Raw genomic sequence first — 16,311 nt, 5'->3', positions numbered from 1 at the left:
ACTGGAGGCCCAGTAAAGCCAGTGATATCATTCCAGTCAAAACCTGAAGGCCCCAGACCAGGAAAGTCAATGGTGTAAATTCTTGTTTGAGTCTGAAGACCTAAGAATCAGGACCACTGATGTCTAGGGGCCAAAGAAGATGGATATCTCAAATTTGCTCTCTGCTCTCCGAGACCTGCAAATTTGGTCCTTTTCTGCTGCCTTTTGTTCTGTTTGGGACCTCAGTGGATTAAATCTTGGTCACCCCTATGTGTGAGGCTAGATCTTCTTTCCTCATGCTGCCAATTCAAATGCTAACCTTTTCTGAAAACATTCTCACAGACAAACATAGAAATAATGTTTTACGGGCCGGGCGCGGTGGCTCAAGCCTGTAATCCCAGCACTTTGGGAGGCCGAGGCGGGTGGATCATGAGGTCAAGAGATCGAGACCATCCTGGTCAACATAGTGAAACCCTGTCTCTACTTAAAATACAAAAAATTAGCTGGGCATGGTGGCACGTGCTTGTAATCCCAGCTACTCGGGAGGCTGAGGCAGGAGAATTATTTGAACCCAGGAGGTGGAGGTTGTGGTGAGCCGAGATCGCGTCATTGCACTCCAGCCTGGGTAACAACAACGAAACTCCGTCTCAAAAAAAAAAATAATAATAATAGTGTTTTACTAACTCTCTGGTCATCCCTTAGCCCCATCAGGTTGACACATAAAATTAACTAGCCATTTTCCATAGAAGATAACCAGTAAGCACATGAAAAGAAGCTCAGATTCATTAGCCACTAGGGAAATGCAAATGAAATCCACAATGAGATACCACTTTACACTCATTAGCATGGCTGTAATCATAATAATCTAAAAAGGACAATAACAAATATTAATGAAGATTTGGGAAAGTTGGAACCTTCATACATTGCTGATAGGAATGTATGGTGGATCCAGACTGGAAAATGGTTTGGCAGTTCCTCAAAAAGTTGAACATAGAGTTGCCATATGGCCCAGCAATGGCACTCCTATACCTAAGAGAATTAAGAATCTGTTTTCATATACAAAACCTGGTATATGAATGTTCATAGCAACATTATTCATAGTAACTCAATAGAAACAACCCAGATGTTAAGCAACTGATGAATGATTTAACAAAATATGTTATATCCATACAATATTCAGTTATGAAAATAAATGAAGTACTGACCTGTGCTGCAACATGGATGAACCTTAAAAACATTTTGCTACATTAAAGAAGCCAGACACAAAAGGCCACTTATTGTATGATTCCATTTATATGAAATATTCAGAATAGTCAAATCTAAATAGATTCGAAAGAAGATTAGTATTGCCTGGGGCTGACGGTAGAGTGGGGAGGGGTTGGGGTGACGGTAGAGGGGTGGGGGAGATGGGGAATGACTACTAATAGGTCTGAGTTTCTTTAAGGGATGATTTCAATGTTCTGGAATTAGATAGTGGTAACAGTTGTACAACCTTGTGACTATAATATAATCCACTGAACGGCACACTTTAAAGTGATAAATTTTATGATATGTGAATTATGTGTCAATTTTTAAAAATCAACACAGAGAACCTATAAAAATCAATGAACAAATTAAGTCATCCTAATAAAACAATGTAACAATTATCCAGAGTTCTGATTTTCCCCCAAGTTATTGTTAAAAGGTGGAAGTGCTTAAGAATATGAGTTGTTCATAGGAGCAGGAAACCAAATATCACAGGTTCTCACTTATAAGTGGGAGCTAAACATTGAGCACACATGGACATAAATATGGGAATAATGGACATTAGAAACTACTAGAAGGTGGAAGGAAGTAGGCTGAAAAACTCCCTACTGGGTATTAAACTCACTGTCTCAGTGATAGGATCCATACTCCAAACCTCAGCATCACGTAATATTCCAGTGCAGCAAATCTGTACATGTACCCCTTGTATCTAAAATAAATGTGGAAATAAAGAACTTTGATAAAGAAAATGAGTTATTTATGACAGCAAATATTTCTCCCAGGATATAAAGGATAGATTATACAACAATTACCTAGATTTTGCAAACACACACACAAAGATAATTGCCTGAAATTCTGCTTCACTTGTGCTCAAGTATAGAGTTAATCATGTGTTGCATTTATGGAGTGTTAGAAGGTGGATCGTAGTTTGCAACAAGTAATCCAAATAATGTACTGGATGGTTCTTGAAGCGAGAATTATTATATACTTGATGTATTTTATCTACTTTAAGACGCACATTTTTTTCAAATTTTCACATCTTTGTGACGTATTTCACAATTAATGATGTCTTAGATTTGATGAAATATGGCAGTTTTGTATCATGTGTGTATACTTTTGATGCCTTTCTACAGTGGTTACTATGTGAAATTAATTTTACTATTCCCTAACCAGCTATTTAGATTAAAGCATCATTTCCAGTGCGCCCCAGTGCTATGTTTATTTTGAGGTTTCGAAACCTAGTTGTTGATATATCTCCTAATTGCATGAAAAATAGTTCTTGGAGGCTAAATGGAGATTTCCCACAACCCCTGCCTGTTTGTTGTATTGTGAGTATAAAAATAATTGCCTTCCTTCACTTCTTGTTGGGCCAGAGAAAGGCCTATCAAGGTTTTCTCCCTGCTTGTCCCTGTCCATCACTCTGGGTCATTTTCATGAGTAAGTGGAACCTGGAAATAATCAGGCATTTTAAAAATCCTGTTTCTATATATGTTATTTTCACTTGAAACTTTTAGTATAAAGTCTTCAATGTTTATATTACAGGATATAATTGGACAGTTTTTTATTGCTAAGACCCATTCTAATTATACCAAAATATCCTATAAAACAACAAAGTTAAAGTTTTGCCCAAGTACCTTCTCTAAGGCTTTTTAAACCAGAAAGTCTTAGATTACTGAGTGAGGATTGGAAAGACCTTATTAAACCATAACCTACAAAATGTTCATTTTACTCCTAAAAACAGAGTGATCCTGGTAATTACAAATAGTGATGTTGTGTACAAATCTAAACATGAGATGGAAACTTATCATTCTTAGGCTAAGAAGCAATTGTTAAGGGGAGTGGAGGCAGAGGGGAATGTTTTGTTGTTAGAACACATGGTTCTGCATGATGATATCCTTTTACAAAAGCAAAGCTTTACTGGCATTGCCTTTAAACAAATATATGAATCCTTACCATCTGTCTGTATGTGTTATACACAGGAATACCTAACTATTCCCACAGTGAAGAAAGGAATTTCTTCATGTATATATTAAAGTGTATATTTATGCACATAAATCTTATATATGTTTTCTGTATTGCACAGATATGTATCTGTATATGCCATATAGTCATCAAACGTCCTCCAGGGCCTTAGCTCAATGGTGATTTATGATAGAGAAACTGACTTTCTCATGCTTTTGGTTGAGGATTTGAAATTGGATAGTGTGCTCAGGTTATAAAGCACAATGTGAGGGGAATGTAAGGATTTATTAAGAGTCTAATCACTGTGCCAGGAACCATATAATGGTAATTATTAGGTGCTTTAACACTGTTACTTTTTAGTTTGGACAGCCACAAGAGGTCAATAAGCCATCAATGCTATATCTACCTAGTTCCCTCTGCCTACACGTTAGAGCCAGAGATGGCGCACATAGAGTAATTGCAGAATATTCTATGGGAAAAAAAAAATAGGATCCAAGAGAATGCTGTGTTCTTCCTTGATTTACACCTCATTCTGTTTCATCTTAACTCAGTGTGATGATTAATGATATGTGTCAAATTGACTGGGCTAACGCATGCCCAGAGAGCTGGTAAAGCATTATTTCTAGGTTTGTCTGTGAAGTTGTTTGCAGGAGGAATTAACATTTGAATTGGTAGACTGAGAAATCACCATCACCAATGGGAGTGGGCATTATCCTTCAAGGGCCTGCATACGAATGGAATTGTTGTTTGCTTGAGCTGGGACATCCATCTTCTCTGCCCGCCAGACTTCAGTGCTCCTGGTTCTTGGGCTTTCAGATTCAGAGCAGTACTTATACCATTAGCCCTTCCCCTCATCGCCTCCCCCTCCCCTTCCAACCTCAATTGTCAGGGTTTCAGACTCAAATTGAATGACACCACCAGCTTTCCTGGTTCTCCATGTTGTAGATGGAAGATCGTGGGACCTCTCAGCCTCAATAGTTCTGTGGGCCACTTCCCATAATAGATATCCTCTTACATACATCTACACATAGACTTTTGGTTTTGTTCCTATGGGAACCCTGAGTAATACACTGAGTAAGTGCAAGTAAAAGAACAAGACATAACCATTTAACAGATTGATTTTTTTGTTGTTGTTATATTAGTACATACAGCATTGTGGATAAGACCGTGGATATTGGAATCAGATCACATGGGTTCATTTCTAATTCTCTGGTTTACTAGCTGTGTGACTGGGCAAGTTATTTAACCTCTGTACCTTTGGGTTCTTACCTGTCATGTGCAGCTAGCAATTGTACCTGCCTTATTGGCATTATCATCATAATTAAATGAAATTATATATTTGAACCACTTAGAATGTTACCAGCACATAGAGTTGATGCCCGAGGAAATGCCTCTTGATTTGTCATAGAAGGTAAGACTTCTAATTTAGCCCCTCTTGTTTAGAAAGGCACAAAATACACAGTTTTTAAATTATAGATTGTGTCTTTGTCAAAATGAAATGTTTAAAATTGAACTTTGCCACAGTTTGTTCATTCATTAATTATGGCTGTACCCTTTCCATTTTTAGAACCGAAATGGATTTCTTGCCTACGAATGCTTTAGTCATTTGAATATTTGCTACAACAAATGGAGATTAAAGTCAATTTGCTATAGTTGAAAGAACATGACCTTGGGATATATGGACTAGGTTTTTAAATGTTATCCCATTGTCTGCTGCTTTCTGATCCCAGGCAAGTATTTCACTTCCCTGGGCCTCAGTTTCTTGTCTATAAAGTAAGACTAGTAAGGCAATTAATGATGATGCTAAAAAAAAAATTCCTCTTGTAATTTAACCAATAACTAGTTCCTATCGACCATGCCAGAGGATTTCAAAAAATCAACAAAGTCTTATGATTGATCCAGTGGTCTTGATCTTACAGTGCTCTAAAATATGCTGGAGCTTAACATTAATCATGCCACACTAAGCTCTCATGTAGAATTTTGGCCTGAAGAGAAAAACTTGACAGTTTATTACCGAGGAAAGTGCTATGTATTTTAGATGTAAAATCCAGTAAATGAATAGCAACAGCTTATGTGATCTACTGCAAGTTACTGAATTGTTCTGTCACTCATTCTTGATAGAGAAGGATTGGACAAGATGACCTAATGAACGTTTATTTATTATTATTAGAAATAAATGTTCATGAAGCCGGTCGACGTGGCTCACACCTGTAATCCCAGCACTTTGGGGGGCTGAGACAGGTGGATCACCTGAGGTCAGGAGTTCAAGACCAGCCTGGCTGACATGGTGAAACCCTATCTTTACTAAAAATACAAAAATTAGCTGGGCGTGTTGGTGCACACCTGTAATCCCAGCTACATGGGGGGCTGAGGCAGGAGAATTACTTGAACCCCAGGAGGTGGAGGTTGCAATGAGCCAAGATCATGCCACTGCACTCCAGCCTGGGTAACATAGTGAGACCCCATCTCAAACAATAATAAATAAAAAATAAATGTTTGTGAGTCTAGGAAAGATAGAATAAGTTTTTAATAAAGTAAAGGTGATTGAGCATTTGTCAAACTAGGGTATAAATATTACTGGAATTTCCCATGATTTTTCCAGAAAACTTGTGTATATGCAAAACTGAGAAGTAAAAATGAGATCTTAAAACTGAAATGTGACCCATAAAAAAGCACTTAAAGGAATTATATTAATAAATCTTTGAATGCACTGATTAAATGGAAAACTTCTATTTTTATGTTGTTATTTTTCCTGTCACATTGTGAGATCTTAAAATTAAATGTGATCACACTTAGGCTCATAACCTACATGTGTATCTCCCAAAGCTAGATATTCTTCCAGAGAACAAGAAGTGTTCTTCCTTAAAGGAAGAAAATACAATGTACATTCAAGATGATATCATTGGGTGCTTAAAGGATATACAGGATATACGTCTTATACCTAAACTGTATTCCTAGACCTTTACTTGGCATACTTTGAGTGAGCAATATATAAAATGACTTCTAGTGCATTTAAATTAGGACAACTACCAACCCTATTTTCTCCAAGTTTTACTCTGCTGTTGAATGAAGAAATACTTTGTTCTCAAAGAAGCAGGAAGGGGAAGCAGCCCATGTTGGATAAATGCAAGTGTGGCTGGCAGCCTACTCTGAGCCTGTGTAGAGAAAGGCTGCTGGGGAGCTCCTGCTCATCACCATTTAAAGGTTCATTAAATTTGATGGAGAATTATATTTCAGTGCTCAGACCTGGCAGGTCCTTTTTTCCTCACAGCTTTTAAAATTACTTCTTTTGCCACTGATTGGTCCGTCTACCTCATTTCCCTCTTAATATTTCACCAACACCTCCACTCTTGACAGTTACGAGGACACAAGGCCAGCTAGATATCAGCACGCTTGCTCAGCCCCGGAGTGGCTTGGGAACGGGTCTGACAAGAGCCAGGGAGCAGAGGCTTTTCATAAATAATGGTGCAGTCTTGTCAGGGGTTCTGGGCCTCGCAGGATGGCAACATGTTTCCATAGCAGATGGGTCAGCTCTTGCCTGCCATTCTGTCTTTTGACCTTCCTGTGCAAGGGTATGGTTTTCATCAACGTTGATGCTGTAGAGAACACCTACTTTATAAGATTGGATTTTTTTTTTTTTTTTTTTAGCCAAAAGAAAATAACTGAATGTTTTTGTGTATAAAAGGTTTCTTTAGAAAGACCAAAAAGGGATGGAATAACCAGCCCAGATGTCCAAGTAAAAAGTTGTAACTGCGATAAAAACTTTTTCCTGTAATATATGAAAGTTAGGACTGAGGAGAACAATCCTTTCCAGGCTCAGATTTCATGAAATGTCATTAAGAAATTCTAACTTTTGCTATAAAACTACTTTCTTTCTTTCTTTCTTTCTTTTTTTTTTTTGTAAATAGTCCCTACACATATAGAGGCACACTTTGTCTTATTGAGCTTCACTTTATTGCACTGTGCACATAATACATTTTTTTGTGTGGTTTTCTTTTTACAAATTAAAGATTTCTGACAACCGTGTGTCTATCAAGTCCATTAGCACCATTTTCCCAAGAGCATATGCTCACTGCATGTCTATGTCACATTTTGGTAATTCTCACAATATTTCAAAGTTAGTCATTATTTTTATATCTGTCACTGTGATCTGTGATCAGTGATCTTTGTTGTTACTATTATAATTGTTTGGGGAGACCATGAACTACCCCTATGTAAGATAGAAAATTTAATCAATAAATGTGTGTATTCTGACTACTCCACCAATTGGCTGTTCCTGTTCCTGTATCTCTCTCCCTCTCCTTGGACTTTCCTCTTCCCTGGGACACAATCATATTAAAACGAATCTACTTAACAACCCTACAGTGGCCTCTGAGTGTTCAAGTGAAAAGATGACATGTCTCTTACTTTAAATCAAAAGCTAGAAATGATGATTAAGCCTAGTAAAGAATGCATGTCAAAAGCTGAGATAGGTGGAAAGCTAGGCCTCTTGTACCTAGCAGTTAGCCAAGCTGTGAAGGCAAAAGAAAAGTTCTTGAAGGAAATTGAAAATGCTCCTCCAGTAAACACACAAACAATAAGAAAATGTAACAGCCTTATTGCTAATATGGAGAAAGTTTGAGTGATCTGAATAGAAAATCAAACCAGCCACACAGTCCCTTAAGCCAAAGCCTAATCCAGAGCAAGTCCTAAATCTTTTCAATTCTGTGAAGGCTGAGAGAGGTGAGGAAGCTACAGAAGACAGGTTGGAAGCTAGCAGAGATTGTTTCATGAGGTTTAAGGAAAAAAGCTGTCTCTCTAACGTAAAAATGAAAGGTGAAACAGCAAGTACTGTTGTAGAATGTGCTAGACTAAATGATAGACTTTCAATGTAGATGATACATCTTTCTATTGGAAGAAGATGCCATCTGGGACTTTTCATAGATAGAGAGAAGTCAATGCCTGGCCTCAAAGCTTTTAAGGACAGGGTGGCTCTTTTGCTAAGGGCTAATGCAGCTGTGACTTTCAGTTGAAGCAAATGCTCATTTACCATTCTGAAGTTTCAGGCCCATAAGAATTATGCAAAGTCTTTTCTGCCTGTGTTCTGTCAATGGAACAGCAAAGCCTGGATGGCAGCAGCATGATTTACTGAATATTTTAAGCCCACTGTTGAGACCCACTGCTCAGAAAAAAATGTTCCCTTTTTTCTGCTTATTAACAATGCAGTTAGTAACCCGAGAGCTCTGATAGAGATGCACAAGGAGATGAATGTTGTTCTTATGCCGGCTAACACAACATCCATTCTGTAGCTCATGGATTAAGGAGTAATTTTGACTTTTAAATTTATTATTTAAGAAATACATTTTATAAGGCTATAGCTTCCAGAGGTAGTTATTCCTCTGATGGATCTCGGAAAAGTACATTGCAAACCTTCTGGAAAGGATTCACTATTCTAGATACCATTAAGAACATTTGTGATTCATGGGAGGAGGTGAAAATATCATTAACAGCACTTTGGAAGAAGTTCATTTCAAGCCTCATCGATGACTTTGAAGAGTTCAAGACTTCAGCAGAGGAAGCAACTGCAGATGTAGTAGAAACAGCAAGAGAACTGAAATTAGAAGCAGAGCCTGAAGATGTGGCTGAATTGCTACAGTTCTATAAAACTTGAACAAATAAGGAGCTGCTTCTTATGGATAAGCTAAGAAAGTTGTTTCTTGAGATAAAATCTAATTCTGGCAAAGATGCTATGAACATTGTTGAAGTGACAACAAAGGATTTAGAATATCACATCAACTTAGTTGATAAAATAGCAGCAGTGTTTGAGAGGATTGACTCCAATTTTTTTTATTTTATTATTTATTTATTTATTTTTATTGCATTTTAGGTTTTGGGGTACATGTGAAGAACGTGCAAGATTGTTGCATAGGTACACACGTGGCAGTGTGGTTTGCTGCCTTCCTTCCCCTCACCTGTATCTGTCATTTTCCCCCATGCTATCTCTTCCTGCCTCCCCACACCCCCGTCCCTCCCCCGTTTCCCCCCAACGGACCCCAGTGTGTAGTGCTCCCCTCCCTGTGTCCATGTGTTCTCATGGTTCAACACCCACCTATGAGTGAGAACATGCGGTGTTTGATTTTCTGCTCTTGTGGATTGACTCCAATTTTGAAAAAAGTTCTACTGTAATTCTTACATGCTACAGAGAAATCTTTTATGAAAGGAAGTTAGTCAATAAGGCAGACTTTATTGTTTTATTTTAAGAAACTGCCACAACTACCTCAACTTTCAGCAGCCACTACCCTGATCAGTCAGTGACCATCAACGTCAATGCAAGTCCCCCAACAAAAAATTACAACTCAGTGAAAGTTCAGATAATCATTAGCATTTTTTAGCAATAAATATTTTTAACTGAGGTATGTACATTGTTTTTGACATAATCCTGTTGCATATGTAATACACTAAAAGATACTATGAATATAATTGTATGTCAAAAAAATTCATGCAACTTACTTTATTGCAATATTCACTTTATTGCAGTGGTCTGGAGCCAAACCCACAGTGTCTCTGAAGTATGTCTTTATGTCATTAATCCCACTCATGTCTACAGATCTTTTGGCAGGGAAACTAAGGTCTTCCACCTTTTCTTTTCAGCATCTTGATCTTATTTGCAGAGGGCAGTCCAAATGCAGTGTTGAGAGGGTCAGCAGGGCTTGGAATGCTTGGTATGCTAGCCACATTTAGGTGGTATTTTCTGCTGGGACTAAACATGATTCAGGTAAATTATAGGGACTAGATCAACTGTATGGGGCTCATAAAATTAGCTTTATCTAAGCAATAGAAAGTGAAAAAGTTTCAAAGCTTTGTGCATTTTCAGAGGAAAAAATAACACATACAATCATCCCTCAGAAATTGGTTCCAGGACCTTCTATGAATACCAAAATTTGTGGATGCTCAAGTTCCTTACATAAAATGGCATCGTATTTGCATACAACTCATGCACATCCTCCTGTATACTTTAAATCATCCCTAGGTTTCTTATAACACCTAATATAATGAAAATGCTATATAAATAGTTATACCATATTGTTTGGGGAAGGACAAGGAAAAAAGTGTGTACATATTCAATATAGACACTATATTTTTAAAAATACTTTTGTTCTGCAGTTGTTTGAATCCATGAATGCAGAACCCATGGATGATGGTTTTATTAGAAGACCGAGTCTAATCAAAGGATATAAAAGTGAGAGTAGCCCTGGACATCTCAGGGACTAATGAAGTGACATCATTGTCTGGGGTAAATACCAGAGATGCATTGTCTCATGGCCACAGAAAACTAGGATGCGGACACACAAGGAATGAGTATAGGAGCAGAAGTTTAATAGGTGAAAAAAAGAGAAGAGCCCTCTTGCTACGGAAGGGGGTCCCAGAGAAATGGGTTGATGCTTTCCTGGTGAAATGCAGTGAGTTTTACAGATGAGCTTGAGGAGGTGGTGCCTGATTTACATAGGGTGCAAAAGATTGGTTGGACCAGGTATGTCATTTGCATATGGCACCAACGCTATTTAAGGCTAGGTGGGCTATTTGCATAGGGTGTGAAAACCTGGCTTTCCCCACCCTAATCTTTAATTATTTTCTGGGTTCTTTCCCTATCTGGTGCCGTGTTTCCTGTTTCTTCACTGTACACGGGGTGGCAAAGAAAAGGTGAGATGGCCGGGTGCGGTGGCTCAAGCCTGTAATCCCAGCACTTTGGGAGGCCGAGGCGGGTGGATCACAAGGTCAAGAGATCAAGACCATCCTGATCAACATGGTGAAACCCCGTCTCTACTAAAAATACAAAACATTAGCTGGGCATGGTGGCGCGTGCCTATAATCCCAGCTACTCAGGAGGCTGAGGCAGGAGAATTGCCTGAACCCAGGAGGCGGAGGTTGCAGTCAGCCGAGATTGCACCATTGCACTCCAACCTGGGTAACAAGAGTGAAACTCCGTCTCAAAAAAAAAAAAAAAAAGAAAAGAAAAGGTGAGATGGAGCCTCCATGCTGAACATACTTGACTCCAAGTTTGCCGTTTTCTGTTGGTACAGGCTCCAACCTTCACTCGTGCAAGCTTCCAGCTTGTTCATCTTCGTCTGCAGCTCGATTTTTTTAAGTTGTTCTTTGTTAGGAAAGAAATTATTTGGGCTGCTTTTTGTTAAAAAAATAAATAAATTCTGTGGAGGTCTCTTTTATCCTCACTATCTCCCTATATAATTTCTTTCTAGCTCTAGCTCCTATGTCACTCTCACCAGAGCCTGTCTTGCTAGCAGTACCCTTTCTCTCTCTATCTCTGTCTCTCGTCTGGGCCTCTTCTTAGGTGTGGGTGATGATATGCTGCACATGAGATTGTCTTTAAGTATCGGAGATTCTGGATTCATATCATCCACCAGAGAAGAAATTTTGTTCCGCCAGCTCTAGTTGTAAAGCTGGTATGGAAGCACATGGGATATACATCACTGAAGGTATAATAGGATCTGTCACGAGAAGAAAGGATGGTGGTGGTAGTGAAGCATTGCACATTAAACAAGGACCTTTTTTGCCTTTCATATTTTAAATAATTAAGTGCAAATTATATTACTATCTGGTATCAAAAAGTAGGAGCATTTTTAGTATAATCATGATTTTATAATATCTAAGAGGTTTTTAGCTATATGGAAGTAGAATCCCCCTTCTAGAATATAATTCTTCCATTTAAGTTACATACAATTGCCTTTCTCACATGTTTTTTAAGAATTTTTTTTTTTAACAAAACTGGGGGATACCTGTACATGTACTACAGTCATTGGAATAGTGATAAGAACATGGGATTTGGAATCATTCACTTTGGTTATAATTTTTACTGCGTTGTTAACTTTGGGCAAGACATATACCTTGAGCCTCAGGATTTTTTTTGTTTCTTAATAAACAGGTGGGATTAAAAATGATATTTATTTTGCTGGTGATTATGAAGATTAAGAAAGATAGTGGATGTGAAGAAAAATTTGTTAATTACAGAGTACAAACATTAAATGGTTATCCTTTTATATGTTTTTCTAAAGTTATATTATAAATTTGGGATCTATGGATCACCTCCCCCCAAAAAAAATTATATGTAAAGGTGTATGTGTTTATATCTGTATCAGCTAACTTTAGGCTCAGCTGTGACAGAACCCGTACAAGGAACTGTGGCTTAGCGAAATATAAGTTGATTTCCCTCTCAAATATACAGACTCCCGAGAAAACTCATCCAGGATGGGTACGATGATTCCATAATCATCAAGGACTGAAACTCCTCCTGTCTTGCTGTTTTGCTTCACTAAGCCTATGGCCTCCTTCTCATAGTTCAGCATGACAGCTCAAGCTCCAACTTGCCAGATCTACATTCAAGCCAACAAGAAAGATGAAGTGGAGGAGGGAGTGGAAGAAGGTCATGCTACCGACCTTTAAGGACACTCTTAGGCAGGCGTCCCCAAACTACGGCCCGGCTCGCGGGCCCGCATGCGGCCCCCTGAGGCCATTTATCCTGCCCCGCCCCGCCCCCCGCCGCACTTCAGGAAGGGGCACCTCTTTCATTGGTGGTCAGTGAGAGGAGCACAGTATGTGGCGGCCCTCCAACAGTCTGAGGGGCAGTGAACTGGCCCTCTGTGTAAAAAGTCTGGGGACACCTGCGTCTTAGGAAGCTGAACATGACACTTAAGCTTATATCTCACTGGCCAAAACTTAGTCACATGGCACATCTAGCTAACAGAGCAACTAGGAAATGTAATCTTTATTCTCAGAGTTTCATTACTGAGCAAGAAGGAAGAGTGTCTAATGGGAGAGTCTTCTATGTCTATGAGAATATGGATATATATATCCATATATATATATAGTACATATATATCCATATATATATGTATGTATATATATATATATATATATATATATATATATATATATAGTTTTTGTTTGTTTCAGGCCCATACTGGCTAAGGATATATATTTTTTATAGAGAGAAGGAATCTATGGCTTTCATCAGAATCTCAAAGAGATGTATTGTTTAATGTATAAACCTAAGAAAACACTATTTCAAAGTGGAATCAGGCATTTTATTCTGTAAACCTATCGTCTAAAGCATCTTACTAGATCATCTTCTATCTGTGCTGTGAACAGAAAAGTAGAAAATAATCAGCTGATCAATAAGTGCAGATTTGGTGCTGTCAGGTACACAGCATAGACACCAGTTGATGATTGTTTATCATTTTAATTTGCCCTCTTAATCACTTTACACATCATAAGTCAATGACTTCTTTCTTATGCATCTACTTATGATCTATTACTTAAATAATTTCTAAACCATTTCAAATTTATTTACCCTTTTCCTTCATCATTTTGGATACTAATTAAGATTCTTTTTGAGAATTTAAAATTGACTGTCACTTTTCATAATTAATTTCAATTTAATAAAGCCTAGTGAACATATTTTTTAGTTTAATTGAATTTCTGCTTTTAATGCTTTTGCTTTGTACAAATCATCTGATCTCTTAATTTTTACCTAGTTTTAAGTAGCACATGTTGAGCAACACATGAAATGTCAAAAATCCTAATTTAATTCATTTCAAAAGTCAACAACTGATAAAACCAACTCTAAAAAAGTAAGTTGTTTTTAGACATTTTAATGGTCTTATTTTTGTTTTTATTGTGCATAGTTTTCTTCGCTGATACAGAAATTTGTAGCTATAAATGGTTGGGTTATTTATTTTAATTAATAACCACTAAGAAGTTTCTCTCTTTGGAAGAAAGCCAGATGTCAACGTTGAAACACATGACCCTTTCTCCCAAAATGGTCTTACTAATTTGTCAACATAAAAAATATGTCAGGACTTTAAAAAAATATTAAAAATAGTTAATTATGAAGCTATAAAAACATTGATTGATACAGAAACATGTATATGTATATTATTAAAGTGGAAGAAAGGTTACAAAGCAAGAATGTCTAATATGATTTTTAAAATATTTAAGTGTCAGAGAGAAAACAATCTCTAACAATATACACCAGTTATCCAACTGAATAGTAGCGGCTATTTTGGGATGATGGGATTAAAGGTGATTTTTTTACTGTCTAGAGTTTCTTTTGTATATTGCATAGATTTTTATAGTACGATGTTGCATTGCTTTTATTACCGGTGGAAAAAACAAACTGGCACATTTTTTTCCATTTTGGAAACAAGTTAAGTTATAAGAAAATTGATAAACAAAAGTAGCTTTCTTTCTTTTTTTCTTTCCACCATAGAGTTTTATTATCTAAAAATAAAAGAGCGACTTTGAATTTAAAATTGCATACGTCGTGGCTGACTACTGTGATTTTGAAGCATAGCATTTAGGAAACTTCACAGGAAATTTGAAATTTTGCTGCTTTTGCTGATGAAGTTTTTATGCAGCTCATGGTGGGCTGAATTGCAATATCTACACTGAATTGCAATAAGATATGAAAATGTAGTAAATCAATGTGAATTAGAAATTCAGTCTCCTGAATATCCTTCCCTTCAGAGTTGTGGACTCACTCTTAATGAGGATGTGTGTGTGTTACTTATCCCAAGGTGTGAGATTAGCAGATGACTGCTGGGCAAATCAGTAAAGCTTTTGTGCACTGTGTAGGCAAGAATAAACCAGCTATTTTAACCCAAGCCCGGGCATTCCCTTCTCTGGATTCCCTAGCGGATCCTTCAGCTGAATCTGAGCCTTAAAAATAAAGCCACTTTCTATGCTTCTCTGTGCGTACTGAGAATCCTGCCAAAGCCTTCTATGAGGTATCTGTGAATTTACCCTGGGAGAATACCACACAGTGTCCCTGGCTTCCTGTTCTAAATGACCCACTCCAATGACACACTGTAATACTACTTAAGGTGGGGAGAATGAGCTGCCAAAACCCATTTATCACTTTGCTGGCCTTGGACTTTGCACATCCGTCTAAAGTTAAACAAGGGTCATAGGAAGAGCTTTTCTTCTCTCCTGCTTTGCCAACACTAGTATCTTGTATAAAGATTAAAATGAATTATCTGGTGTTTCACTGCAGAGTTTTTCGTCCCTACAAAGTGCTGTTCTTTAAATATATGTAAAAGAATGAACTGGGAAGATAGATCCTTGAAATTTTTCAAATAAATATTGAACGTCCAAAGCTAGGAGACATTGGTTAAATAAAGTATAGTTATTCATAAAATGGAATATTATGCTGCCTTTAAATATAAGGCTGAAGAAGTACTTAAGAAAGTATACTATGGCCAGGATATTCTATTATATGGATAATTATCATCTAACCAAAATGATATGCAGAATATTTGGTTTACTATGTAGAATATTAAAAATTAAAAATGTATACACATAAAAACATATTGAAAGGAATGCACTAACACATTTTTAGTAGTTACCTTTGAGTACAAAGACTAGGTCTAGATTCTCCTTTCTATCTTATTCCCTCTCTCTCTTTTCTTCATCAACACTGAATTTTCTTTAAAAAAAAAACTAAACATTAAGTCATTTAAATAAATTAACTGGTGAGAATCCCACACAGTGTATCTAAAATAGAAAATTTGCCAATTAATTTGAAACGAAAGGAACAGATTTGGGAGCATTTTATTTCTGACAGTTAAATTTATATGTATATATTTTAAAGACTCTTTAGAAACTGTGGAGGAGGGCAGGGTGATGGTATACAGGAACTCTGTGCTTTCTTCTTGATATTTCTATAAACCTACATCTCTATAGTGTAGTAATAAAAATTTTGAAAGACCCTGTACATTTGCACTAGTTGGCCATCTTTTATTATCTCGTGATCACAGGTAATGTCGGTTAACATGTTATGTTTACACTTGAGTTTTAATAAGTCATGAAGACAGTGCTTATGAGCAAGATCATTCTGTCTGTAGTCTGGAAAGAAGCAAGGACTTGCTGAGAACTCTGAACTCTTGTATCTGATATTGTAGACTTCTCCTTCTGGCTGACTCCTCTTGCCTCTTGAACCCCAAACTCCATGTCAGCCTTCATCCCTCTCCTAGTCACAGACCAAGCAGACTGTTCACCCCTTGGATTCCTGCATTTGTTGGCTATGACCTCTGTTCTCAGAGCCTTTGTTGTGTTCAGTGCTGTGTTAGTCTG

General features: G+C 37.4%; 1 protein-coding gene across 3 annotated transcripts in view; it reads left to right on the top strand.

Annotated features, from left to right (window-relative positions):
• Positions 1 to 16,311, top strand: part of SCFD2 (sec1 family domain containing 2) — a 435,739-nt gene that overhangs the window by 242,531 nt on the left and 176,897 nt on the right. The gene's annotated exons all lie outside the window — the stretch shown is intronic.

The sequence above is a fragment of the Saimiri boliviensis genome, chromosome 3 (genome assembly GCF_048565385.1).
Source record: "Saimiri boliviensis isolate mSaiBol1 chromosome 3, mSaiBol1.pri, whole genome shotgun sequence".
In the NCBI taxonomy this organism is placed as follows: domain Eukaryota; kingdom Metazoa; phylum Chordata; class Mammalia; order Primates; family Cebidae; genus Saimiri; species Saimiri boliviensis.
The sequence above is the reverse complement of the archived record's forward strand: the minus strand, read 5'-3'. Positions and strand labels throughout refer to the sequence as shown.